This window comes from Corythoichthys intestinalis, chromosome 20 (assembly GCF_030265065.1).
Source record: "Corythoichthys intestinalis isolate RoL2023-P3 chromosome 20, ASM3026506v1, whole genome shotgun sequence".
In the NCBI taxonomy this organism is placed as follows: Eukaryota; Metazoa; Chordata; class Actinopteri; order Syngnathiformes; family Syngnathidae; genus Corythoichthys; species Corythoichthys intestinalis.
The window spans coordinates 25,329,761-25,348,784 of NC_080414.1; the positions used below are offsets into that span (position 1 = coordinate 25,329,761).

The 19,024-nt window shown below is 38.3% G+C and overlaps 1 protein-coding gene and 1 long non-coding RNA gene across 3 annotated transcripts in view; one reads left to right on the forward strand and one right to left on the reverse strand.

Moving 5' to 3' along the window:
- LOC130908721 (protein FAM200A-like) overlaps positions 1 to 19,024 on the reverse strand; it is a 143,138-nt gene that overhangs the window by 111,766 nt on the left and 12,348 nt on the right. The window lies entirely within an intron of this gene.
- Positions 12,841 to 13,731, forward strand: LOC130908722 (uncharacterized). The gene is made up of 3 exons (XR_009061640.1): positions 12,841 to 13,018; positions 13,369 to 13,421; positions 13,491 to 13,731. It is a non-coding gene; the product is annotated as an uncharacterized LOC130908722 (long non-coding RNA).

The window sequence follows — 19,024 nt, forward strand, 5'->3', positions numbered from 1 at the left end:
TACATGAAGCATCACTTAGCATCTCATTGCAGACCATCCACCATTACACTTGCTAGGAGTGTCAGATACCCTACTTGAGTAAGTTTGCCATCTGTTGATAATATTTCAACAGCAGGTGATTTGTCATAACAAACGGTTGTAATGGTGGGTAGGAGAAATTTGCTTTTTTAATATTGGATGCAGTAGTGGGCATTTTGAGAAATGATATGTTATATTACATCACAACTTAATAATTATTTTTAAGACAGGTGGTATTGGCCCTCCTCGTAGGACCAGAGCTAAAGGTCAACTAGCCTTTGAACTAATCATTTAAGTATAGAGATACGCATTAGAGGCAAAACACACGGAAGGCGACGTCGCTCGCGTTCCATACATTTCCTATGGAACGAGTGCGACGAGGTGAAAATCGTCAACCCTCTTGTAGCGAACCGACACATGGTGTTCGTACACGTGAAATTTCAGTCTCGTTCACGTGCACACGCGGACAGAGGTGGGTAGTAACGCATTACATGTACTCCGTTACATCTACTTGAGTCAATTTTTGAGAAAAATGTACTTCTAATCATAGTTTTACTAAGCTATACTTTTTACTTGAGTAGATTTATGAAGAAAAAAACGCTACTCTTACTCCGCTACTTTACGTTACGTTACATTTTTCCTCTTTATTCCACATATTAGACCCATTAAGGTTTTGGCCTGCCAAGAGTACCCCTACCGATTTCACCAATGAGACATCGCAACAATAATCACATGACTCCATTATACCAATCAGACGCAAGCTTGCCATTCTATCTTCACGCCAGCCTGTTCAATCATGTAGTGTCTTTAAAGCACCGGGAAAAAACGTAGTATTTGCTAAATAGTGCTGCCCACAACAGGACTCGAAAGCACATATTTTAACCTCTCTCCCAGTTTTTATTTGGCACCGATTGACCATGGAAAATCGGAGGTATGATCCTTTTAATTTCAAATTAGTAATTATGAAGGAACTCCTCACTATTCAAACTAGGAACTAATTTCTCCACCAGAGGGCACTCATGCTCTTTCGACGAATAATGCTTCATTTATGTATTTTTTTTTCTCTTGTCGTAATTCAATGATTGTTGTTGTTGTTGTATTTCTTTGGCTTAACGTGGTTATGTAATGGGTTATTGTACAGTATCCTTATAATAGATAACTTTGTGCTCAGAAAAAAATACAATTGTTAAAAAATAATAATAAAAAAATATAAGCAGTTACACACAATGTTAGTCATTAATTGAATATTCTTTTCATCAAATATTTTTTCACTTGTACTTGAGTACATTGTTTTGGACGACTACTTTTACTTCAGTACTATTATTTTGAAGCAACGGTGCTCTTACTCTAGTAAAACTTTTGGCTACTCTGCCCACCTCTGCACTCAGATCAACAAAACAATATACAGTAAGAAATGGTAATGGTAAATGGTGCTATACTGTGCATAGTGCACTATATCCATTAGTTACATTACAGAAGTGAGCAATTCGGATTCTACACAAAGTGAGTTTTTTTAGATCACACTCATGATTTATTTATTCAATCAAAACTGTTAAAATTTAATGATCTTGTAAAATACAACACAATAATATTTTTATTTAAAGCATTTCATAAGTTATTACCCCTCAATTTAAAATGTCTTTTTACAATGCAAGAGCAATCTCATAATTTGAGAAGATTTGCCAAATTTTCAAGACCAAAATTTCGTACTACTTTCTGCGTGTCTGTATATGGGGTAAAACTGTGGAACAGTTTGGGATTACATTATGAGCAGTGTCAAAGTATCCAGAAATTCAAATTGCTGTATAAACATCAGGTCTGGTCACGATATACAGAAAGAGGTCTTTAAATGTCTTGGGTATATGTAGAAATATTACATGTTTTATGTATGATATTTAGTACATATATAATAGTTACTCATATGTATTATTAGTGATATATGTATATATATATATATATATATATATATATATTAGGGCTGTCAAAATTATCGCGTTAACGCGCGGTAATTAATTTTTTTAATTAATCACATTAAAATATTTGACGCAATTAACGCACATGTCCCGCTCAGACAGTATTCTGCCTTTTGGTAAGTTTTACAGCAAGGTTTTTTGTGCTGTCTAACAGCGAACTCTTGTGGTCGCTTTGCGACATGGTTTATTGCTTTCTTGCCAGTTCAATATGGCTGCACGACGTCTCGGGCTGACGCCTACGTTGTAATATTGTGCTTATATGATCCTTGGACAAGATTTGTCCGTAAGTATGGTTGTTGTAAAGAATGTACATATTATGTTAGTAAGCGAAATGTTATATTTTTTGTATGAGACGCTTTTTGTTTATGTTTAGTGAACCTGTATAGCGTGCTAAGCTAACGTTGTTGCTAATGCAATGCTTGTGTACTTTTTTTGTAGTTTCACTACGGTCTAAAGAGGACAGTGGTTTGAGGCCATTTTATTAATAAATCAGATGAAAAAGGAAGAAGTCTGATTATTAAGGCGTCGTTCACTAGCTGGCTAGCTTTGGAAAAAGTAGACGCTTCGGAGTGAGGACAGCATAGACAGATTTAAATGACAGTAGAGTGAAAAGCCCACTACAGTCTTTATGTACCGTATGTTGAATGTATATATCCATCTTGTGTCTTATCTTTCCATTCCAACAAATTATTTTACAGAATATATATATAATTTACAGAAAAATATGGCATATTTTATAGATGGTTTGAATTGCGATTAATTGCGATTAATTACGATTAATTAGTTTTTAAGCTGTAATTAACTCGATTAAAAATTTTAATCATTTGACAGCCCTAATATATATACATATATATACAGTGGGGAGAACAAGTATTTGATACACTGCCAATGGGTTTTCCCATTGGCATATACTCTCTCTATATATACAATATATATACATATACTGTACATATACATATGCATACATATACTGTACATATACATATACATACATATATATATAGGTGTTATTATGATTACTGCAACTATTATTATCATTATTATCGATTGTAATCATTATGATTAGTACAGCAGTTGTAGGGAAGTGACTGCATTCCTATGGAATTTTTGGAGTGAAATGGGGGTGGGACACAAAAAAGCTTGGCTTCTTCCCACACCTTTTCAAGCTACACGTGTATGTATTGTTATTATTTTTGTTACAATCATCATTACTGTTTTATTTTTATTTTATTTTTTTTCCATACTTGTTGTTTTTTGTTGTTATTGCTCGAAATAAAAATCAATCAATCAATACTTATATAGCGCTTTTCCACCTTTCAAGGTGCTCAAAGCGCTTTACACCATCTCGCCATCCACCTACTGGTGACGCAGCACGAGGAGCAATGTGGGGTTCAGTGTCTTGCTCAAGGACACTTAAACGAGTTCATCAGGGCGGAGTCTTGAACCCACAGTTGGGGGACAACTACTCTACCACTGAGCCATGCCACCCCGGGAAATTGTTGTATTTCTGTTGCTGTTGCCTGGCACTACAACCAATCAGCAACAGATTTATTGATCGACAAATCCGCTGGCCAACTCGGAAATTGACAACCATACGCCAAACGTTGTCAACATGGGGAAGAAAAAACTGTCAACATGGATGGTTAATTTTACTTTCGTATCTCGTGTATGTGTGTTGTTTCAAATATTGCATAACATCGCATGTCACAAAAAAATAAAATTGAATTGAAAAAAAAAAAAAAAACTGTCAACATTGAAGAGCATGTCATTTTAGCAGTATATGTGCAAACAGCACATACTTTATGACACCTCTCGGCATGATTTCCAGGACATAAATAAAAAAAGCAGCAGAATGGGAAGATGTTGGTGCGCCGAAAAGACCGGAAATTTTGAAATGCCCTCCAAATTCATAGCCAATCAGAGACGAGCGATGACGCACAGGCAGAGGGTGATTTGTGTTGCTTTCCGCTACAATCGCATCTCCCCCGTGGGTTGGCTTTCAGCTCAACGGCGATGACTTTTGCATTTCGCCATCGCTCGTCGCCTCCCATGTGTTTTGCCCCTTATACTCAAAGTGAAAAGTGATCACACTTTACCGGCATACATTGATATTGGACCAGTGAACCATCATTGACTGAATGAACGCACACATGCAGTCAGGGTGGTCATGTGCACACTACACATCTCAATAGGCAAATTGAAGAGGAGCGCTGGAAAAAGCTGTCTAGGTTATGGGATCACTCTCAAACGATATTCTGCTGAAGGGAAAGAATCTCATTTTGTATGTATAACTTCAAAAAGGTCACAAGGAGAGCAGACAGGCATGAGAGAATTTTTGAACCATCAGGAGACGAAGCCTGAGAGAAGGAGGCTGCTGTCCTACTCTGATATTCTCGTAACACCTACGGTTAGTGTCTGATGACATTGTTCCATCACATGTGCCAGGTGATGGATAGAGTCAGAAATGTTTTTACTGTTATGCCGTAAAACTTTAGGTTTTTTATTATATTTATGATATTTACGTGCACAGTTAAACTGTGATTTAACTCTGAAAAATTATGCAGCATCCACAACTACTTTCTCCCACCTCCTGCACGGTTTAGGAAGAGTTTTATGTGACACCGCCCAACAATCATAGCAATGTTGAAGGTAAATGGTAAACGGAACTTTTATAGCATGTTTATCTACACCCTTACAGGCTCAAATTCAGCGGTCCATTCACACACCAGTATGAAGATGCTGCTGCTATGTGAGATGCAACCATGTCCAATGACATTTCAAACAACTCATCCTTTGGACACTGGACAACCCACTCTCAGAGCTACAACATGGCCGTGGTTAGTAGCAGAGGTGGATAGAGTAGCCAAAATTTTTACTCATATAAGAGCAACGTTATTTCAAAATAATATTACTCAAGTAAAAGTAGTCATCGCAAAAATGTACTCAAGTACAGGTAAAAACAAAAGTATTTGGTGAAAACAACACCTAAGTAATGAGCAACATTGTGAGGAACTGCTTACGATTTTGTTGTTTGTTTGTTTCTAAACAATGGTCTCTGCACAAAGTTATCTGTGTGAACTTTTATTATTATACTGTGCTATAACCTTTTACATAATCACATTAAGCCAAAGTAATACGCAAAAAAATCATTGAATTGTAGTGAGAGAAAAAAAAAAAGATCTATGGAAAGGAAACATCATTGGTCTAAAGACTATGAGTGCCCTCGAGTGGAGAAAATAGTTCCTAATTTGAACAGTTGTATAGTTATTCGTTCAATCACAGTTCCTATTATGAAATTAAAAGAATCATATCTCTGGTTTTCCGCCGTCAATTGGTGCCAAATAAAAACAGAGAGGTTAAAATCTGTTGCCTTTATCTCCAGACTCACCACTTTGGCGACCATTCCGCAGATCAAATTCCTAGGGCGGAGCAAGCCACAGCAAACAGCAGAGTGGACCAATCAGCGACGAGCGGACGTGACATTGCAGTGTTTCCCACAGGATTTTAGGAGACTGTGGTGGGAGGGTCTCTGACCATAGGATTTTTTTAAACTGTGGTGGTGGGCTGCATCGGAGTCGGACAGCCACACCATGTCATGCCACGGCAATTTTTTTTTTTTTTCCATTATTTTTTTCCCCCAAGAAGAACCATAACAACGATATATTTGAAATATTTCATTAGCTAGGCTAATGTTATAGCTCTCAGCTACGGTACATGTATGTAAAATGCGTTGCTGAGTACAGCTACGTTACCCTATGTAATAATGCGCATTTTTTTCTCGTAGCAATAGTACGACTTACATCTCGTAGTGACTCAGGGTTGGCAAGAGCCATATTTGACCCCCCCCCCCCCCCCCCAAAAAAAAAAAAAAACTGATACAGTATGTCTGGAGCAGCAAAAAAATAAAAGCCTTGTACAAACCTTATAATTATCAATACTAGCTATATTAGCCTACTATAAAAATGACTAAGTTGGCTAGAAATACATAATTAGCCTTCATGATTAAATGTTTATTTTCCCTGCAGTGGATCCTATAGCGCACCACGTGACTACTCTGTTGTACGATGACACCACAAGTTTAACTTCATTACAATATTAATGAATTGAAAGAATGTTTGTATCATGTTAGTCCTCCTAGAAATCCTATTAAAACAAAAAATATATTTCCCTCCCCCATCTTTTTCCATTTAAAAAAAAAAAAAAAAAAAAGCTCCGAAGCAGCACTAAAGAGCCGCATGCGGCCCAAGAGCCGCGGGTTTCAGACCGCCGTCGTAGCCCTCCTTTTTTCTTTTTATTTGACCCTCATAAGTACTACATACCACAACAATAACAGTCCTTCTGTCAACTGACCCATTTACAGGACAGGGGGAATTCTAATGGCCGTGTAAAGAGTTTTTCTTGATTCGGTGAGAAGTTGAATAGTTTTTTCCCCGTTGTTCGTGAACTAAATTTCCACACAAACGCACATCGAGGTACCATTAACTTAGCAAGGAGAGGTAAGAGAGTCATTTTTCGAGTGTCCCAGAGCTCGCGAAATTGTGGGGGGGGCGCATTTATCCAACTTTCGTCAGCCATAATTGTCTGAAGTTGGCGTGTCGGTGTTGTGCCGAAAAATAGCCACTCCACGCGAAATGTCCCCCCGACGGGAGCGCCCACACGTCACTCGTACAAACAGCCTTTTCTTACCAATCGATGGACATGGAAACGACGTTCTTGTACCGTGAATATGTATCATTTTACTCTGCTTGAACTAATAAATACTTTACTGTGACCAACGCTCTGAAAATAGAGCAAGGCTTTATTTTGGGCCCCGCCTCTCCGCGCAAGTTCAATCAAAGTTTGCTTTCCGTCCGAGACGGCCGTCCGCCGCTCACTTTCGCCGAAAAGTCCGATCGAAACTATTGTAATGCCCCGGATATGGGGAAGAAGGAGAGAAGTCTGTATTTGCTTACCCACTCGATTGTGGTAACAATAATAAAGAAAAACAATAACAAAATAACAGCGGGCTGCTACGACATGCGACAGCTATCTCTCGCTATCTCGCTCGTTCTCCCATTCTTCCTACTCGTTCCCCTTGCGTCTCTTAAATAAATAAATAAATAAATAAATAAAATACTACTCTAAAATGCTGCTCTCGCTGGCGCGGGTAGTAGAGTGGAGTGGGCTACAGCTGTGTAATCGGCTGACTGACGCATCTGATTAGTATCTTTTTTTTTTTTCGGGGGGGGGTGGGGGGGGCGCGCCATAGTCTCGTCCATTAGTGGGAAACACTGCATTGGTAAAGCGACAACAAACTCTAGAGTGAGGAAGCACATTTAAAGCAGCTTTTAAAAGAAATGCTTCCAGTGCTGTCAGTTGCTGGAGTTTTAGCGTCTCGATGTGTTTTTGGTCATTTAGAACTGAATTTACCGCGGATTGGAACATATTCCCAGCTCTCCCGTTCGCCATCTGTGCTGTTGTGGCGACGACTTCCAACATGCAAGAGTGACTTTCCTCTTCACGAACATGTCACACAAAGAAACAAATCTGATTGCATGGATACTTTCGTTCTGGCTCGAGAGGCCAATAAGAAGCTGGGTACCAGACTCTCCTCACGGTGTTTGAAAAATGCAGGGAGAACAGTCTGGCTGTGCCAGGCAATAAAATCTGCGCTTTCCAGTAATGTTGAGGGCGGTGCTCTATTTCAAATACTTAATTTTTTACAGTGCTTTAAAGACATCACATGATTTAACAGGCCAGCGTGATCATTGAACAGCAGGCTTGAGTCTGACTGTTATAATGAAGTTATGTGATTATTGTTGCGATGTCACTTTGGTGACACTGGTAGAGCTACTGTTGGCATCACTGGCAAAAATAAATAAATAAATAAAAACTAATAAGTAGAATAAAGAGGAAATATGTAACAACTGGTGTATCCCAAAGTAGCGGAGTAAGAGCAGCGTTTCTTCTTCACAAATCTACTCAAGTAAAAGTACAGGTTACAAGTTAGGCCTGGTAAAACTACTCTTAGAAGTACATTTTTCTGAAAAAGTTACTCAAGTAAATGTAACGGAGTAAATGTAACAGGTTTTTACTCACCTCTTGTTAGTGGTATGTGAGATAAAAAGTTTCAAACGGATTTTAAAATGTTGTTAAACTACCGTAATTTTTGCAATCTAAGGCGCACCTGTCTATAAGCCGCCATCCACCAAATTTGGCACAAAACAGCATTTGTTCAGCGATAACCCGCACTAGACTATAAGCCACAGCTATCCTCACTGTATTATGGGATATTTACACCAAAATATATTAACTGGTAACACTTTATTTGACAGCGACATCATACGACTGTCATAAGACCAAGTGAACCACAATGAAGCTTTGAACCAATTGGCTGCAAAGCTTCATTGCTTCAAGAAGCTTCATTTGGCCATCACTGATCACTTGGGGGAGACCGTCAACCTCTACTGCCACCTGCTGTTAACACTGGTATTGTCCAACATGGCTCCTAGCATGCATTGTGGACACAGATATAAATAAGAATTAAAAATCATGTTCTGTGCTAATTATTTCTTCAGTTAGTGTTCCAGTGGTTTGATTAATTGCTAGTTATGGTATATGGTAACACTTTATTTGACAATGGCGCAATAAGACTGTCATTGGACAATCATAATTATGACATGAAAATGTCATGAGCATTAATGAACACTTACAACAGATGTCATTTTAGTGTTATCCGGCAAATTATGTCACTTTTAAATGGATGTTAAAGATCCAGCTGGACATAAATGGAGTTAGTGACCAACAGTTCATGACCATCTGACATCAACATTCAGTAACGCCCATGATAGTGTCATGTCATAATTATGACGGTCTTACGACAGTCTTATGAGACCACTGTCAAATAAAGTGTTACCTATTAACCCCACTAAATCAACAAATAAGCCAACTGGACTATAAGCTACAGGATTCAAAATGAAGGGGGAAAAAGTAGCATCTTATATTTAGAAAATTACGGTAATTCAAAATAATTTGTATTGGTGCTTTTTGGGCACCAAATTTCAATTTAATGGACGATTAAAAAATAAGTGACAAACTCCTTGCCCATATTATGAAATCAAATAAGTTAACAGGTAAATGAAGGTTTAACTGTAAAGCATACTTGGAGGGGGGAAGATGAAGACAACTTTTAAACTCTTAGAAAGTTTATAAGGCAGTTCTAGGGTCACTGGTGAGCTGTTGCCTATTCTGGTTAATTTTGGGCAAGAGGCCAGGTAAACCCTATAAAGATCAATACTGAACTGCCCAAAGTAGTGCCCTCTGCTCTAATGGAAGTCTCAATCAATGACCAGAGTGCAAAGAAACAAATGCCTCACTTTCACTAAGTCCCTTGAGAACTCTTCATTGGCTAAGACCTCTTTCCTGGCCCAAACAGCTCCGTTGGGTCTGGTGTACTGTCCATCTCCCATAATGCTGTTGGTCAGTCACACATGCTGTACTGTATGAAGGAAACCCCTGAATATGCATCATAATGTTTAGTACTCGCAATAATGGCAGATTTGCTAGACAGTGATGTATTATTTAACCCTTTCTGTCACAATGGACACAGCATTTTTATCTTTTACTATGAAAACACCAGTGTGTACACTGTCAAAATTTCCTCATTAAAATGTCTTCAATTTCTATAGATAAATCTGAATTGTTTTAATCATATTGCCGTTGGTTAAATTACATTGATATACACATGACTCATCACAAGAAAAATATGGAGTACTGATTTTCAGAATGCTGATAACTTCTCTCAAGAGTACCAATGGTGCAATGTTTTTTTCCAGTTTCTAATAATGTGGTGTCATCTCAGTCTTACTAATATGCAGCTTTGCAGTCCGACCACAATTTACACAAGACTGCTGAAAGTTAATTGCAATCAGATTGAGTGTTCATGTCTGTACAGCTGGAAAATTTATCGTCACATTGTGGAGAGATAAAGGCAGATAAACCCATGCAAATAGCCAGTCAGTGTGAGAAAATGAGTACATTTTCTAGCTTGAGTCTTCTTCTTTTCCTTTCGGCTTTTCCCTTCAGGGGTCGCCACAGCGAGTCATTTGTCTCCATCTAACCCTGTCCTCTGCTCTCACACCAAATACCTTCATGTCCTCTGTAACTAAACCCATAAACCACCTCTTTGGTCATCCTCTAGACCTCCTACCTCGCATATACTCACTATCTCTCCTCTGGACATGCCCAAATCATCTCAGTCTGGCCTCTCTGACTTTATCTCCAAATCCTCTAACGTGCTGTCCCTCTGATATGCTCATTCCTGATCCTATCCATCTTGGTCACACCCAAAGAGAACCTCAGCATCTTCATCTCTGCCACCTCCAGCTCTGTCTCCTGTCTTTTTCTCAGCGCCACTGTCTCCAGACTAAAAAACATCGCTGGTCTCACCACAGTTTTTTAAACCTTTCCTTTCATTTTAGCTCAAACCCTTCTTTCACACATCACACCTGTGACTTTTCTCCACCCGTTCCAGCCTGCCTGCATACGACTCTTTACTTCTTTTCCACACTGTCCATTGCTCTGGACTGTTGAGATACTCAGTCTATGGCTCCTTTTGAAAATTCAATTTAACTAAGACACACGTAGTCTTAAAAAAAAAAAAAAAAAAAAAACAGCAAAATTAAGACACATATGGTCCTTTTTTTACTGTCAACACAATTACCATATTTTCCACACTATAAGGCGCATCGCAGTATAAGGCGCACCTTCAATGAATGGCTTATTTAAAAATTGTTTTCATATATTGGGCGCACCGCATTATAAGGCGCAGCAGTAGTGGTAATAGTGGTAGTAGTTGGGGTGGCATTATGTATCCATTACAGCTGCGCTAAAGGAAATGTCATGCCATGATTAACCAATACTATTCCATATACAAGGCGCATCAGACTATAAGACGCACTGTTGTATTTGAGAAAACTTTAGACTTTTAGATGCACCTTATAGTGCGGAAAATACAGTATTTCAATTACCCTCTGCCACTAGGAAAAAAAATCTAAGCCTCAAAGACAAAGTTTGTCAGAAATATAATAAGTTTCTGTCAAAATCGTATTTGTTGAAAAATAAATGGAAGAAAATTAAATAAACCTTTGGAATAGAGGAAAAAGCAAGATCTCATAAAATGCAATAATATCAAATATTCATTAGTTTACCCTCACATAAATCTTCTACATCTATTATTTGCAAATTAAACATCCCATTTGTTTTGGACAGAGATCAGTGATAAAAGTAATCCAATGCTAATGAAACCACCACTCTTCTTTCCCTTAGACATGGTTTTAACTCATCCTTCAGGCATACAATACGGATGTAGCATAAAAGTATATCCACAGCTTTAATGACTTCACTTGCCTCTCCAAAGGAACAAAACACCCAGTATGATATTTGTGTCAATTATGTTGCATATTGTGCAATTTCAAATTGTACTACTCGTACTATGTGTTAAAGACTTAATGTCTTCTTCTACATATAAATACTGTAAAAACATAAGAATATTATGGTCCACCTTTGAAAGTAGTCATTGGAGACATTTGGAAAGACTGTTCTGTAAAAGAAAAACACTAGGTGAAGTGAAATTTAAAGGTGCACAATGTAAGATTTTCACTTGGATTACTGTATTTTTCGGACTATAAGTCGTAGTTTTTTTTCATAGTTTGGCTGGGGGAGCGACCTATACTCAGGAGTGATTTATGTATGAAATTATTAACACATTATGATATCATTTCACATGTTATTTTGGTGCGTTGGAGTGACACTGATGGTTTGGTAAACTTGTTAGCATGTTCTTTATGCTATAGTTATTTGAATAACTCTTAATAGCTATGGCCACGTTCGCGTTCTGCCTTTGGCAATGTGTGTTCAATTGTATTATTGACTTTTTTATATTGAAATGCATGCTTTTAGTTTGTGGCGTTTTCACGCCCTCGTGAGGGCGCACTCCCACTTGTTTACGTGAAGAAGAGCGGTCACACACCAGAAGAAGACGGACAGCTACGCAGCTCTGAGTGAGTGGATGAGTTAGCAAGAGAGTAACGCGGCTGCGAACCTACGTTCATTGTTTATGCTTGTAAAATATCTCTACAGAGGCAACGCCTGTGTATATCATCTTTTCGCGATTGGACACTTAGAGCCAGTTGTGTGGTTGTTTGAACGATGTGCTAATGCTAGCGAACGCATGCTAACCGTTTATGTCATTGCTGTAATAGCACCTAATTATCATTTATTTACGTTGATGCAAACCTGTTTGGTATCAAGGACGACATTGATTCAGCAAATTATACAGACGTCCAGCATCGTCATTTGGGAGTTTAGCTCGCTGTATAGCCAGGACCGAGCAATAGCGTCCTGGTGAGGACAGTATATTCGCATTTCGTTGTTCATGCATCATGTAACATTATACTGTACACTTTTTCAGCATGTTGTTCTCCATTGTATTTTTATATTAAATTGCCTTTCAAGATGACATATCTGTTCTATGTGTTGAAATGTAACAAGTAAATTTCCCCCAAAAATGGGACTTATACTCTGGTGCGACTTATATATGTTTTTGTTTTTGTTTGTTTTTTTTTTTGTTTTTTTTATTCGTTGGGCATTTTATGGCTGGTGCGACTTATACTCAGGTGCGACTTGTAGTCCGAAAAATACGGTATTCATAAAATGACCATAATATTTCAAGAGACATTTATGAAACATGTTTTTTTTAAATACTTCTAAAAGGTTTCTCAAGGATAAAGTGGAGATTTTTCCATTTTAAAATAAGATTCACGCGTCGCAATTTTTTTGTTTGTTTTGCTTCAGTGTTCATCATCAGCCAATCACGAGATCAGTTTCCAGTCTTCGTCCGGGTCACCACAGCTCTGTAAAATAGGGCTGTGCCAACTTTGACAGTCTGTTTGACAATCAGTTACGAATCTCAAAGGATTCAAGACAACAAGAGAAGCAAAACAAGGATATGCATTCATTTGGCGTGGTTGTGCTACACTATTTAGCATGTGGGTCCATTGGCCGAGGCACAGATAGAGAAAAGAAAGTCTTTACTTGTGTATATATTTAGTCGGTAATTAAAATTATAATGGAGCAGTTAAATTGTCTTTGTGGATGCTGTCAATGCATTACCAAATTATATATTTCTTTGCCAGTGTGCTTATACGTTGAGAAAAGTAGCCCTCCTTAACTTTGGTCATGGTGACATAAACTAACTTGGACCTCGTATCGTATCATAGCTCTTTTAATTGTCATTACTAAATATTGGCATTACTAAAGTTAAAACATATTGCGTGACATTTAAAAATAAGATATACCTTCTGCAGAGGATTCGTCACTTTCCGCTTTTTTCCTGCAGGTTCTCCAATGTGAAGCTGTATTCTGGCAACCCGAAGGGGGACGGCATTTTGTGTGAGTCAATATTTTGATCTAGTTGCAGTACCATTTTTGGCCATCTATCCTACATTGTCCACCTTAAAGGTTTACAAGACAGACCAGCCATGACGAATGGTCCAGATATGTGAGCAATGACCAGAAGACAGAGCTGAGGGTGACAGATAAATGGGAGTTGATGTTGATGTCATAGAAACAGATGTATGTTGTAAATTTGTTAATTGCAATTAAAACTATGACATAATCTTGTCAAAAATAGTTTTGCGACTTACATTATATTTTTATTATACTTAAATTATATTTTCTTGTTCATGGTCACGTAGCCCATTTCAACTTGACAAATATTCAGGATTATGGTGGTCAGACCACCAGGTAATTGACCATCACCAACTAGGATGTGGCGTGTGTGGTCAATATAGATCCAATGCAGCTGCAAGACATTTAGTGAGACCTCTAAAATATCTCTGATAGCGGGACAGCAACCCATTGTAGGACTAAACTGACAACCATGATGACAAGGTATATCTGAAAGCAGTGAGCTAAATACTCTTTTAGTAATCACACAGATGAGAAGACACAGCTATGTACAACATGGTGACAGACTGGGAGGATTGGGTGACATGGAGGAGAGGAAGGTGGAGCTTAGGACAGAGTGGAATCTGATAGGCAGGTGAAACAAATCACACCAGATGAAGAAACACATCAGACAGAAGGGAAAACAAATTACTCCTGTTGGAGAAAAGATTTTAGGTGGATAACAGCAAATCCAAGCATTAAGCAAGTCTCTTTTCCAGTTGAGCTCCAGCTGGCATAGAAGCACGAAAGGTCAGCTTATTCCACATCAGGTTGCCTAAGAACTACAAGTGGCAAAAGCACTCTAACCCCTAATTCACACCACCTGCAGATGCGACAAGATTGGCTGCGTTCACGAGGTCGTAAGTGTTCTCAAGCATATTAATAAAGCTGACAATTTCCACTGCTTACGGAATGGGCTACGACGTGCTGCATGTAATCATAGGCTTGATGCAGAAGTCTATTTTTACCGGACGGCGTAGCCAGACCGCATGAAGTTGAAACAATACCCCGATGCTGGAAAGGTACAAAATACATTTCAGATTTTTTGTTTATTCCAATTAGGGCTGCAGCTATTGATTATTTTAGTAGTCGATTCATCAATGAACTAGTTAGTTTGAATAATCGAGTAATCGGATAAACATGGGTAAACCTTAACCATGAGAGACAGAATGTGGGGAAAAAAAAGAAAATCACATTGTTTGATTTTTAAAGAATTTATTTGCAAATCATAGTGGAAAATAAGTATTTGGTCAATACAAAAAGTACATCTCAATACTTTGTTATGTACCCTTTGTTGGCAACAACGGAGGCCAAACGTTTTCTGTAACTCTTCACAAGCTTTTCACACACTTTTGCTGGTATTTTGGCCCATTCCTCCATGCAGATCTCCTCTAGAGCAGTGAAGTTTTGGGGCTGTCGTTGGGCAACACGGACTTTCAACTCCCTCCACAGATTTTCTATGGGGTTGAGATCTGGAGACCGGCTAGGCCACTCCAGGACCTTGAAATGCTTCTTAAGAAGCCACTCCTTTGTTGCCCTGGATGTGTGTTTGGGATCATTGTCATGCTGAAAAAGCCAGCCAGGTCTCATCTTCAATGTCGTTGCTGATGGAAAGAGATTTTCACTCAAAATCTCTCGAAACATGGCCCCATTCATTCTTTCCTTTACACAGATTAGTCGTCCTGGTCCCGTTGCAGAAAAACAGCCCCAAAGCATGATGTTTCCACCCCCATGCTTCACAGTGGGTATGGTGTTCTTCGGATGCAATTCAGTATTCTTTCTCCTCCAAACACGAGAACCTGTGTTTCTACCAAAAAGTTCTATTTTGGTTTCATCTGACCATAAAACATTCTCCCAGTCCTCTTCTGCATCATCCAAATGCTCTCTAGCGAACCGCAGACAGGCCTGGATGTGTACTTGCTTCAGCAGGGGGACACGTCTGGCAGTAAGGGATTTGAGTCCCTGGCGGCGCATTGTTTTACTAATAGTAACCTTTGTTACTGTGGTCCCAGCTCTTTGTAGGTCATTCACTAGGTCCCCCCGTGTGGTTCTGGGATTTTTGCTCACCGTTCTTGTTATCATTTTGACGCCACGGGTTGAGATCTTGCATGGAGCCCCAGATCGAGGGAGATTATCAGTGGTCTTGTATGTCTTCCATTTTCAAATAATTGCTCCCACAGTTGGTTTCTTTACACCAAGCGTTTTACCTATTGCAGATTCAGTCTTCCCAGCCTGGTGCAGGTCTACAATTTTGTCTCAGGTGTCCTTCGACAGCTCTTTGGTCTTGGCCATAGTGGAGTTTGGAGTGTGACTAACTGAGATTGTGGACAGGTGTCTTTTAAACCGATAATGAGTTAAAACAGGTGCCATTAATACAGGTAACGAGTGCAGCCTCGTTAGACCTCGTTAGAAGAAGTTGGACCTCTTTGACAGCCAGAAATCTTGCTTGTTTGTAGGTGACCAAATACTTATTTTCCACCATGATTTGTAAATAAATTCTTTAAAAATCAAATAATGTGATTTTCTGGGTTTTTTTCCACACTCTGTCACTCATGGTTGAGGTTTACCCATGTTGACAATTACAGGCCTCTCTAATATTTTCAAGGGGAAGAACTTGCACAATTGGTGGTTGACTAAATACTTATTTGCCCCACTGTATATCCACATATGAAAGGCGCTCAGGTCAGATTTGAAAAGATAGGAATAGGACTGTTCATACAGCTTGACAATATTAGATACAGTATGTGTCACAAAGTGGCAAAGAAATCCACTATTGGCAGAAATACATGTGTAAAAAATAAACATGTGAAAGAAACAATTCAAATTTGAAAAGTGATGATAGTTTCCACCTGCTGATGACAAGTCACATGCATACGGATTGCTTTCAAAGTGCAGAGGTGTCGGCTAGATATATGATATTTATCCACATTTGAATGAGGCCATGTCACATTTGAGGGGAAAAAAGGAATTGATCTGTTTACAATGCATGAAAAATCAGATATGTATCCCATATGGGCAAAGAAATCCAATATGACCTGCAGTGTGAACATAGCCATTGAGTGTCTTCTCTAAGAGCCATAAGATAAAAATAACTTGTCGAACCGTTCCAAACTTGATTTGTAATTACTGTCCACAATTTGAAATATTTTATAGTACAGTGCGCCAGGAAATATACTCATTTTGTAAGGAAACGTGAGGTTTCTGATGTTGACATTCATTTATTTCTTTCCGACACCTTGGTCATACATTGGTTGTCTCGGGTATTCAGGAAATGTAAACAAAATGATCAGATGGGGCCACTTGAATGCCACTGATGTCAGTTTATGTAAATGAAAGTGAATAGACGACCAAAAGATGCAATGCATATGCAGTGTAAATTCAGTCCGCATGTCAATCATCACTCTTGTTTAATGTCATTTATGTATGCTATCCAGGAGCTGCGACTGGTAAAGCCTCAGCATTTCTCAAGTTTAGTCATCACAGTGCACAATATCAGACTTAGATTACCAAACTCAGAATCTGCCTTGATTTCCGCAATGCAGCCAGAATTACCATATTTTATGCAAATAGGATATGCGTAATATAAAATATATCACAGAATAGCAGATAAATATGATTCCACTATTCAAAGTGATCCCACATTGATGAGGACAGTAGGAACCTAAAGTCATATAAAGTACCAAAACAGCATTAATGACCAACAGCATTGTCACAACAGTTACCATACAAAATGGAAAAAAATACAAAAATACCATGTACAATTGTCCTTCACGGTTATGATTCTTGCCTTACACAGCCACGCTGTTATTTTTTGCTTTTTTTTTTTTTTTTTTTTTTTTTTTGCCTCTTTTGGGATGCGGGGGTATGGGTTGGGGGTCGTAATCACAGCTTTGGATCTTATATTTAGAAATCTACAATGTTTTTACCTTTAAGAAGATCTAAACATGAGGAATGTGAGAAAATAGCCTCTATACACAGTATGTAATGACTTATGTCATCCATTAGATATTTTATTTAGAACATAACCCCCGATATATGTATGTATATATATATATATATATATATATATATATATATACACATCTATTATATATATCAAAGTAGCAAAAATACTGTGACTACATATAAATGAAAAGAATAAATCATAAAACGCTACAAAGCCCAAAGAAAAAAGATTAAAAAAAGAACAACCCAAAGAGGTCAGCGCTAACAAGGCAAGTGGTATTCACGAGCCATGCACATGCTATGTTAACAGAGTGTGCTTATGTAACATGCATATCTGATCCAACGCTTTTCACCTACTATATACAATATATATTCCTGGCAAAACGTGCTGTAGATACCATAACCTGCTTGACATTTTCTGAATACAAATATATGGGTTATGAGGGCTTTTAAGAATTTCAGTTACCTTCTGCCAGTCTGCTGTGCAGTTATGAGTAAAGAGTCGTGATATGAAACAAAACTGCATTGAAAAGTTTGCACTGGTGTCATAATTTTCATTCCACCCGTATAAAAATTCTAATAATGTACTTTATATATTCATAAATACTTGTTTCATTCAAGATACTGCAATAGAATTTATACAGGAGGCCAAATATGAGAATGTTTCATTGAGACGACATGCCCATCTAAGTGTGCCAGATCAGCAAATATCCTTGGTCGCAGGCATAATAAGTTCTTCTTCAGTCGTGAAATGTTTTCTAGGCTTTAGCAATCTTAGTGTGTTCGCTTTTGTTGATGTGGTGGTCCTCAGTCATTGTTTCTGTCCTTCATGCTCGCACGTTTTTCTTTCAAAAAAATGTCATCCAAGGTACATAGTTTCTTATGTGTCAAAGCAGCTTTAAAGGCTTCATTGCCTCGTTTGCTAGTTTTTGGCCACATACTATACAAAGCTGACTTGGCACCTGAGAGTCATCTGTTGCGACAAACACATATTTTAGGTTGGAATTTTGGTATTGTCTGTTCAAAGAAGTTTTCTCTGAGGTTTTAAGATCCTCTTCTGGCTTGTCAGGTGGCCTTCTCCTCGTAAAAAAAAAAACTCTCCAAAGACCTGTTTTTCATGGGTTCATGGGTCATCTTCGCTAGCTGTGTGCTTATTATGACCAGGAACAAATCTGATGCACCTACGTCATACATTATTATCAAGGACAAACGCATATATATATATATATATATATATATATATATATATATATATATATATATATATATATATAGATATATAATTAGTGCTGTCAAATTTATCGCGTTAACGGGCGGCAATTCATTTTTTTAAAATTAATCACGTTAAAATATTTTAGGCATTTAACGCATGCGCGGAATGACTCGCTCACGCATTGCCTCAAACAGATTACAATGACGCCGTTTTTTGTACATTGAGAGTGAGGAGAATACCACCGGCCGCTTGGGGCAGTGCCATTCCATACGAATGTTAGTCCTCCTTATAGTGGGAGAGTTAGTCTTCCTAATAGTAGGAGAATTAGTAGTTGTGAGACGTTTATGCTGTTGCATTGTGCTGTTTGTGCTCCACACATTTCTCCAAG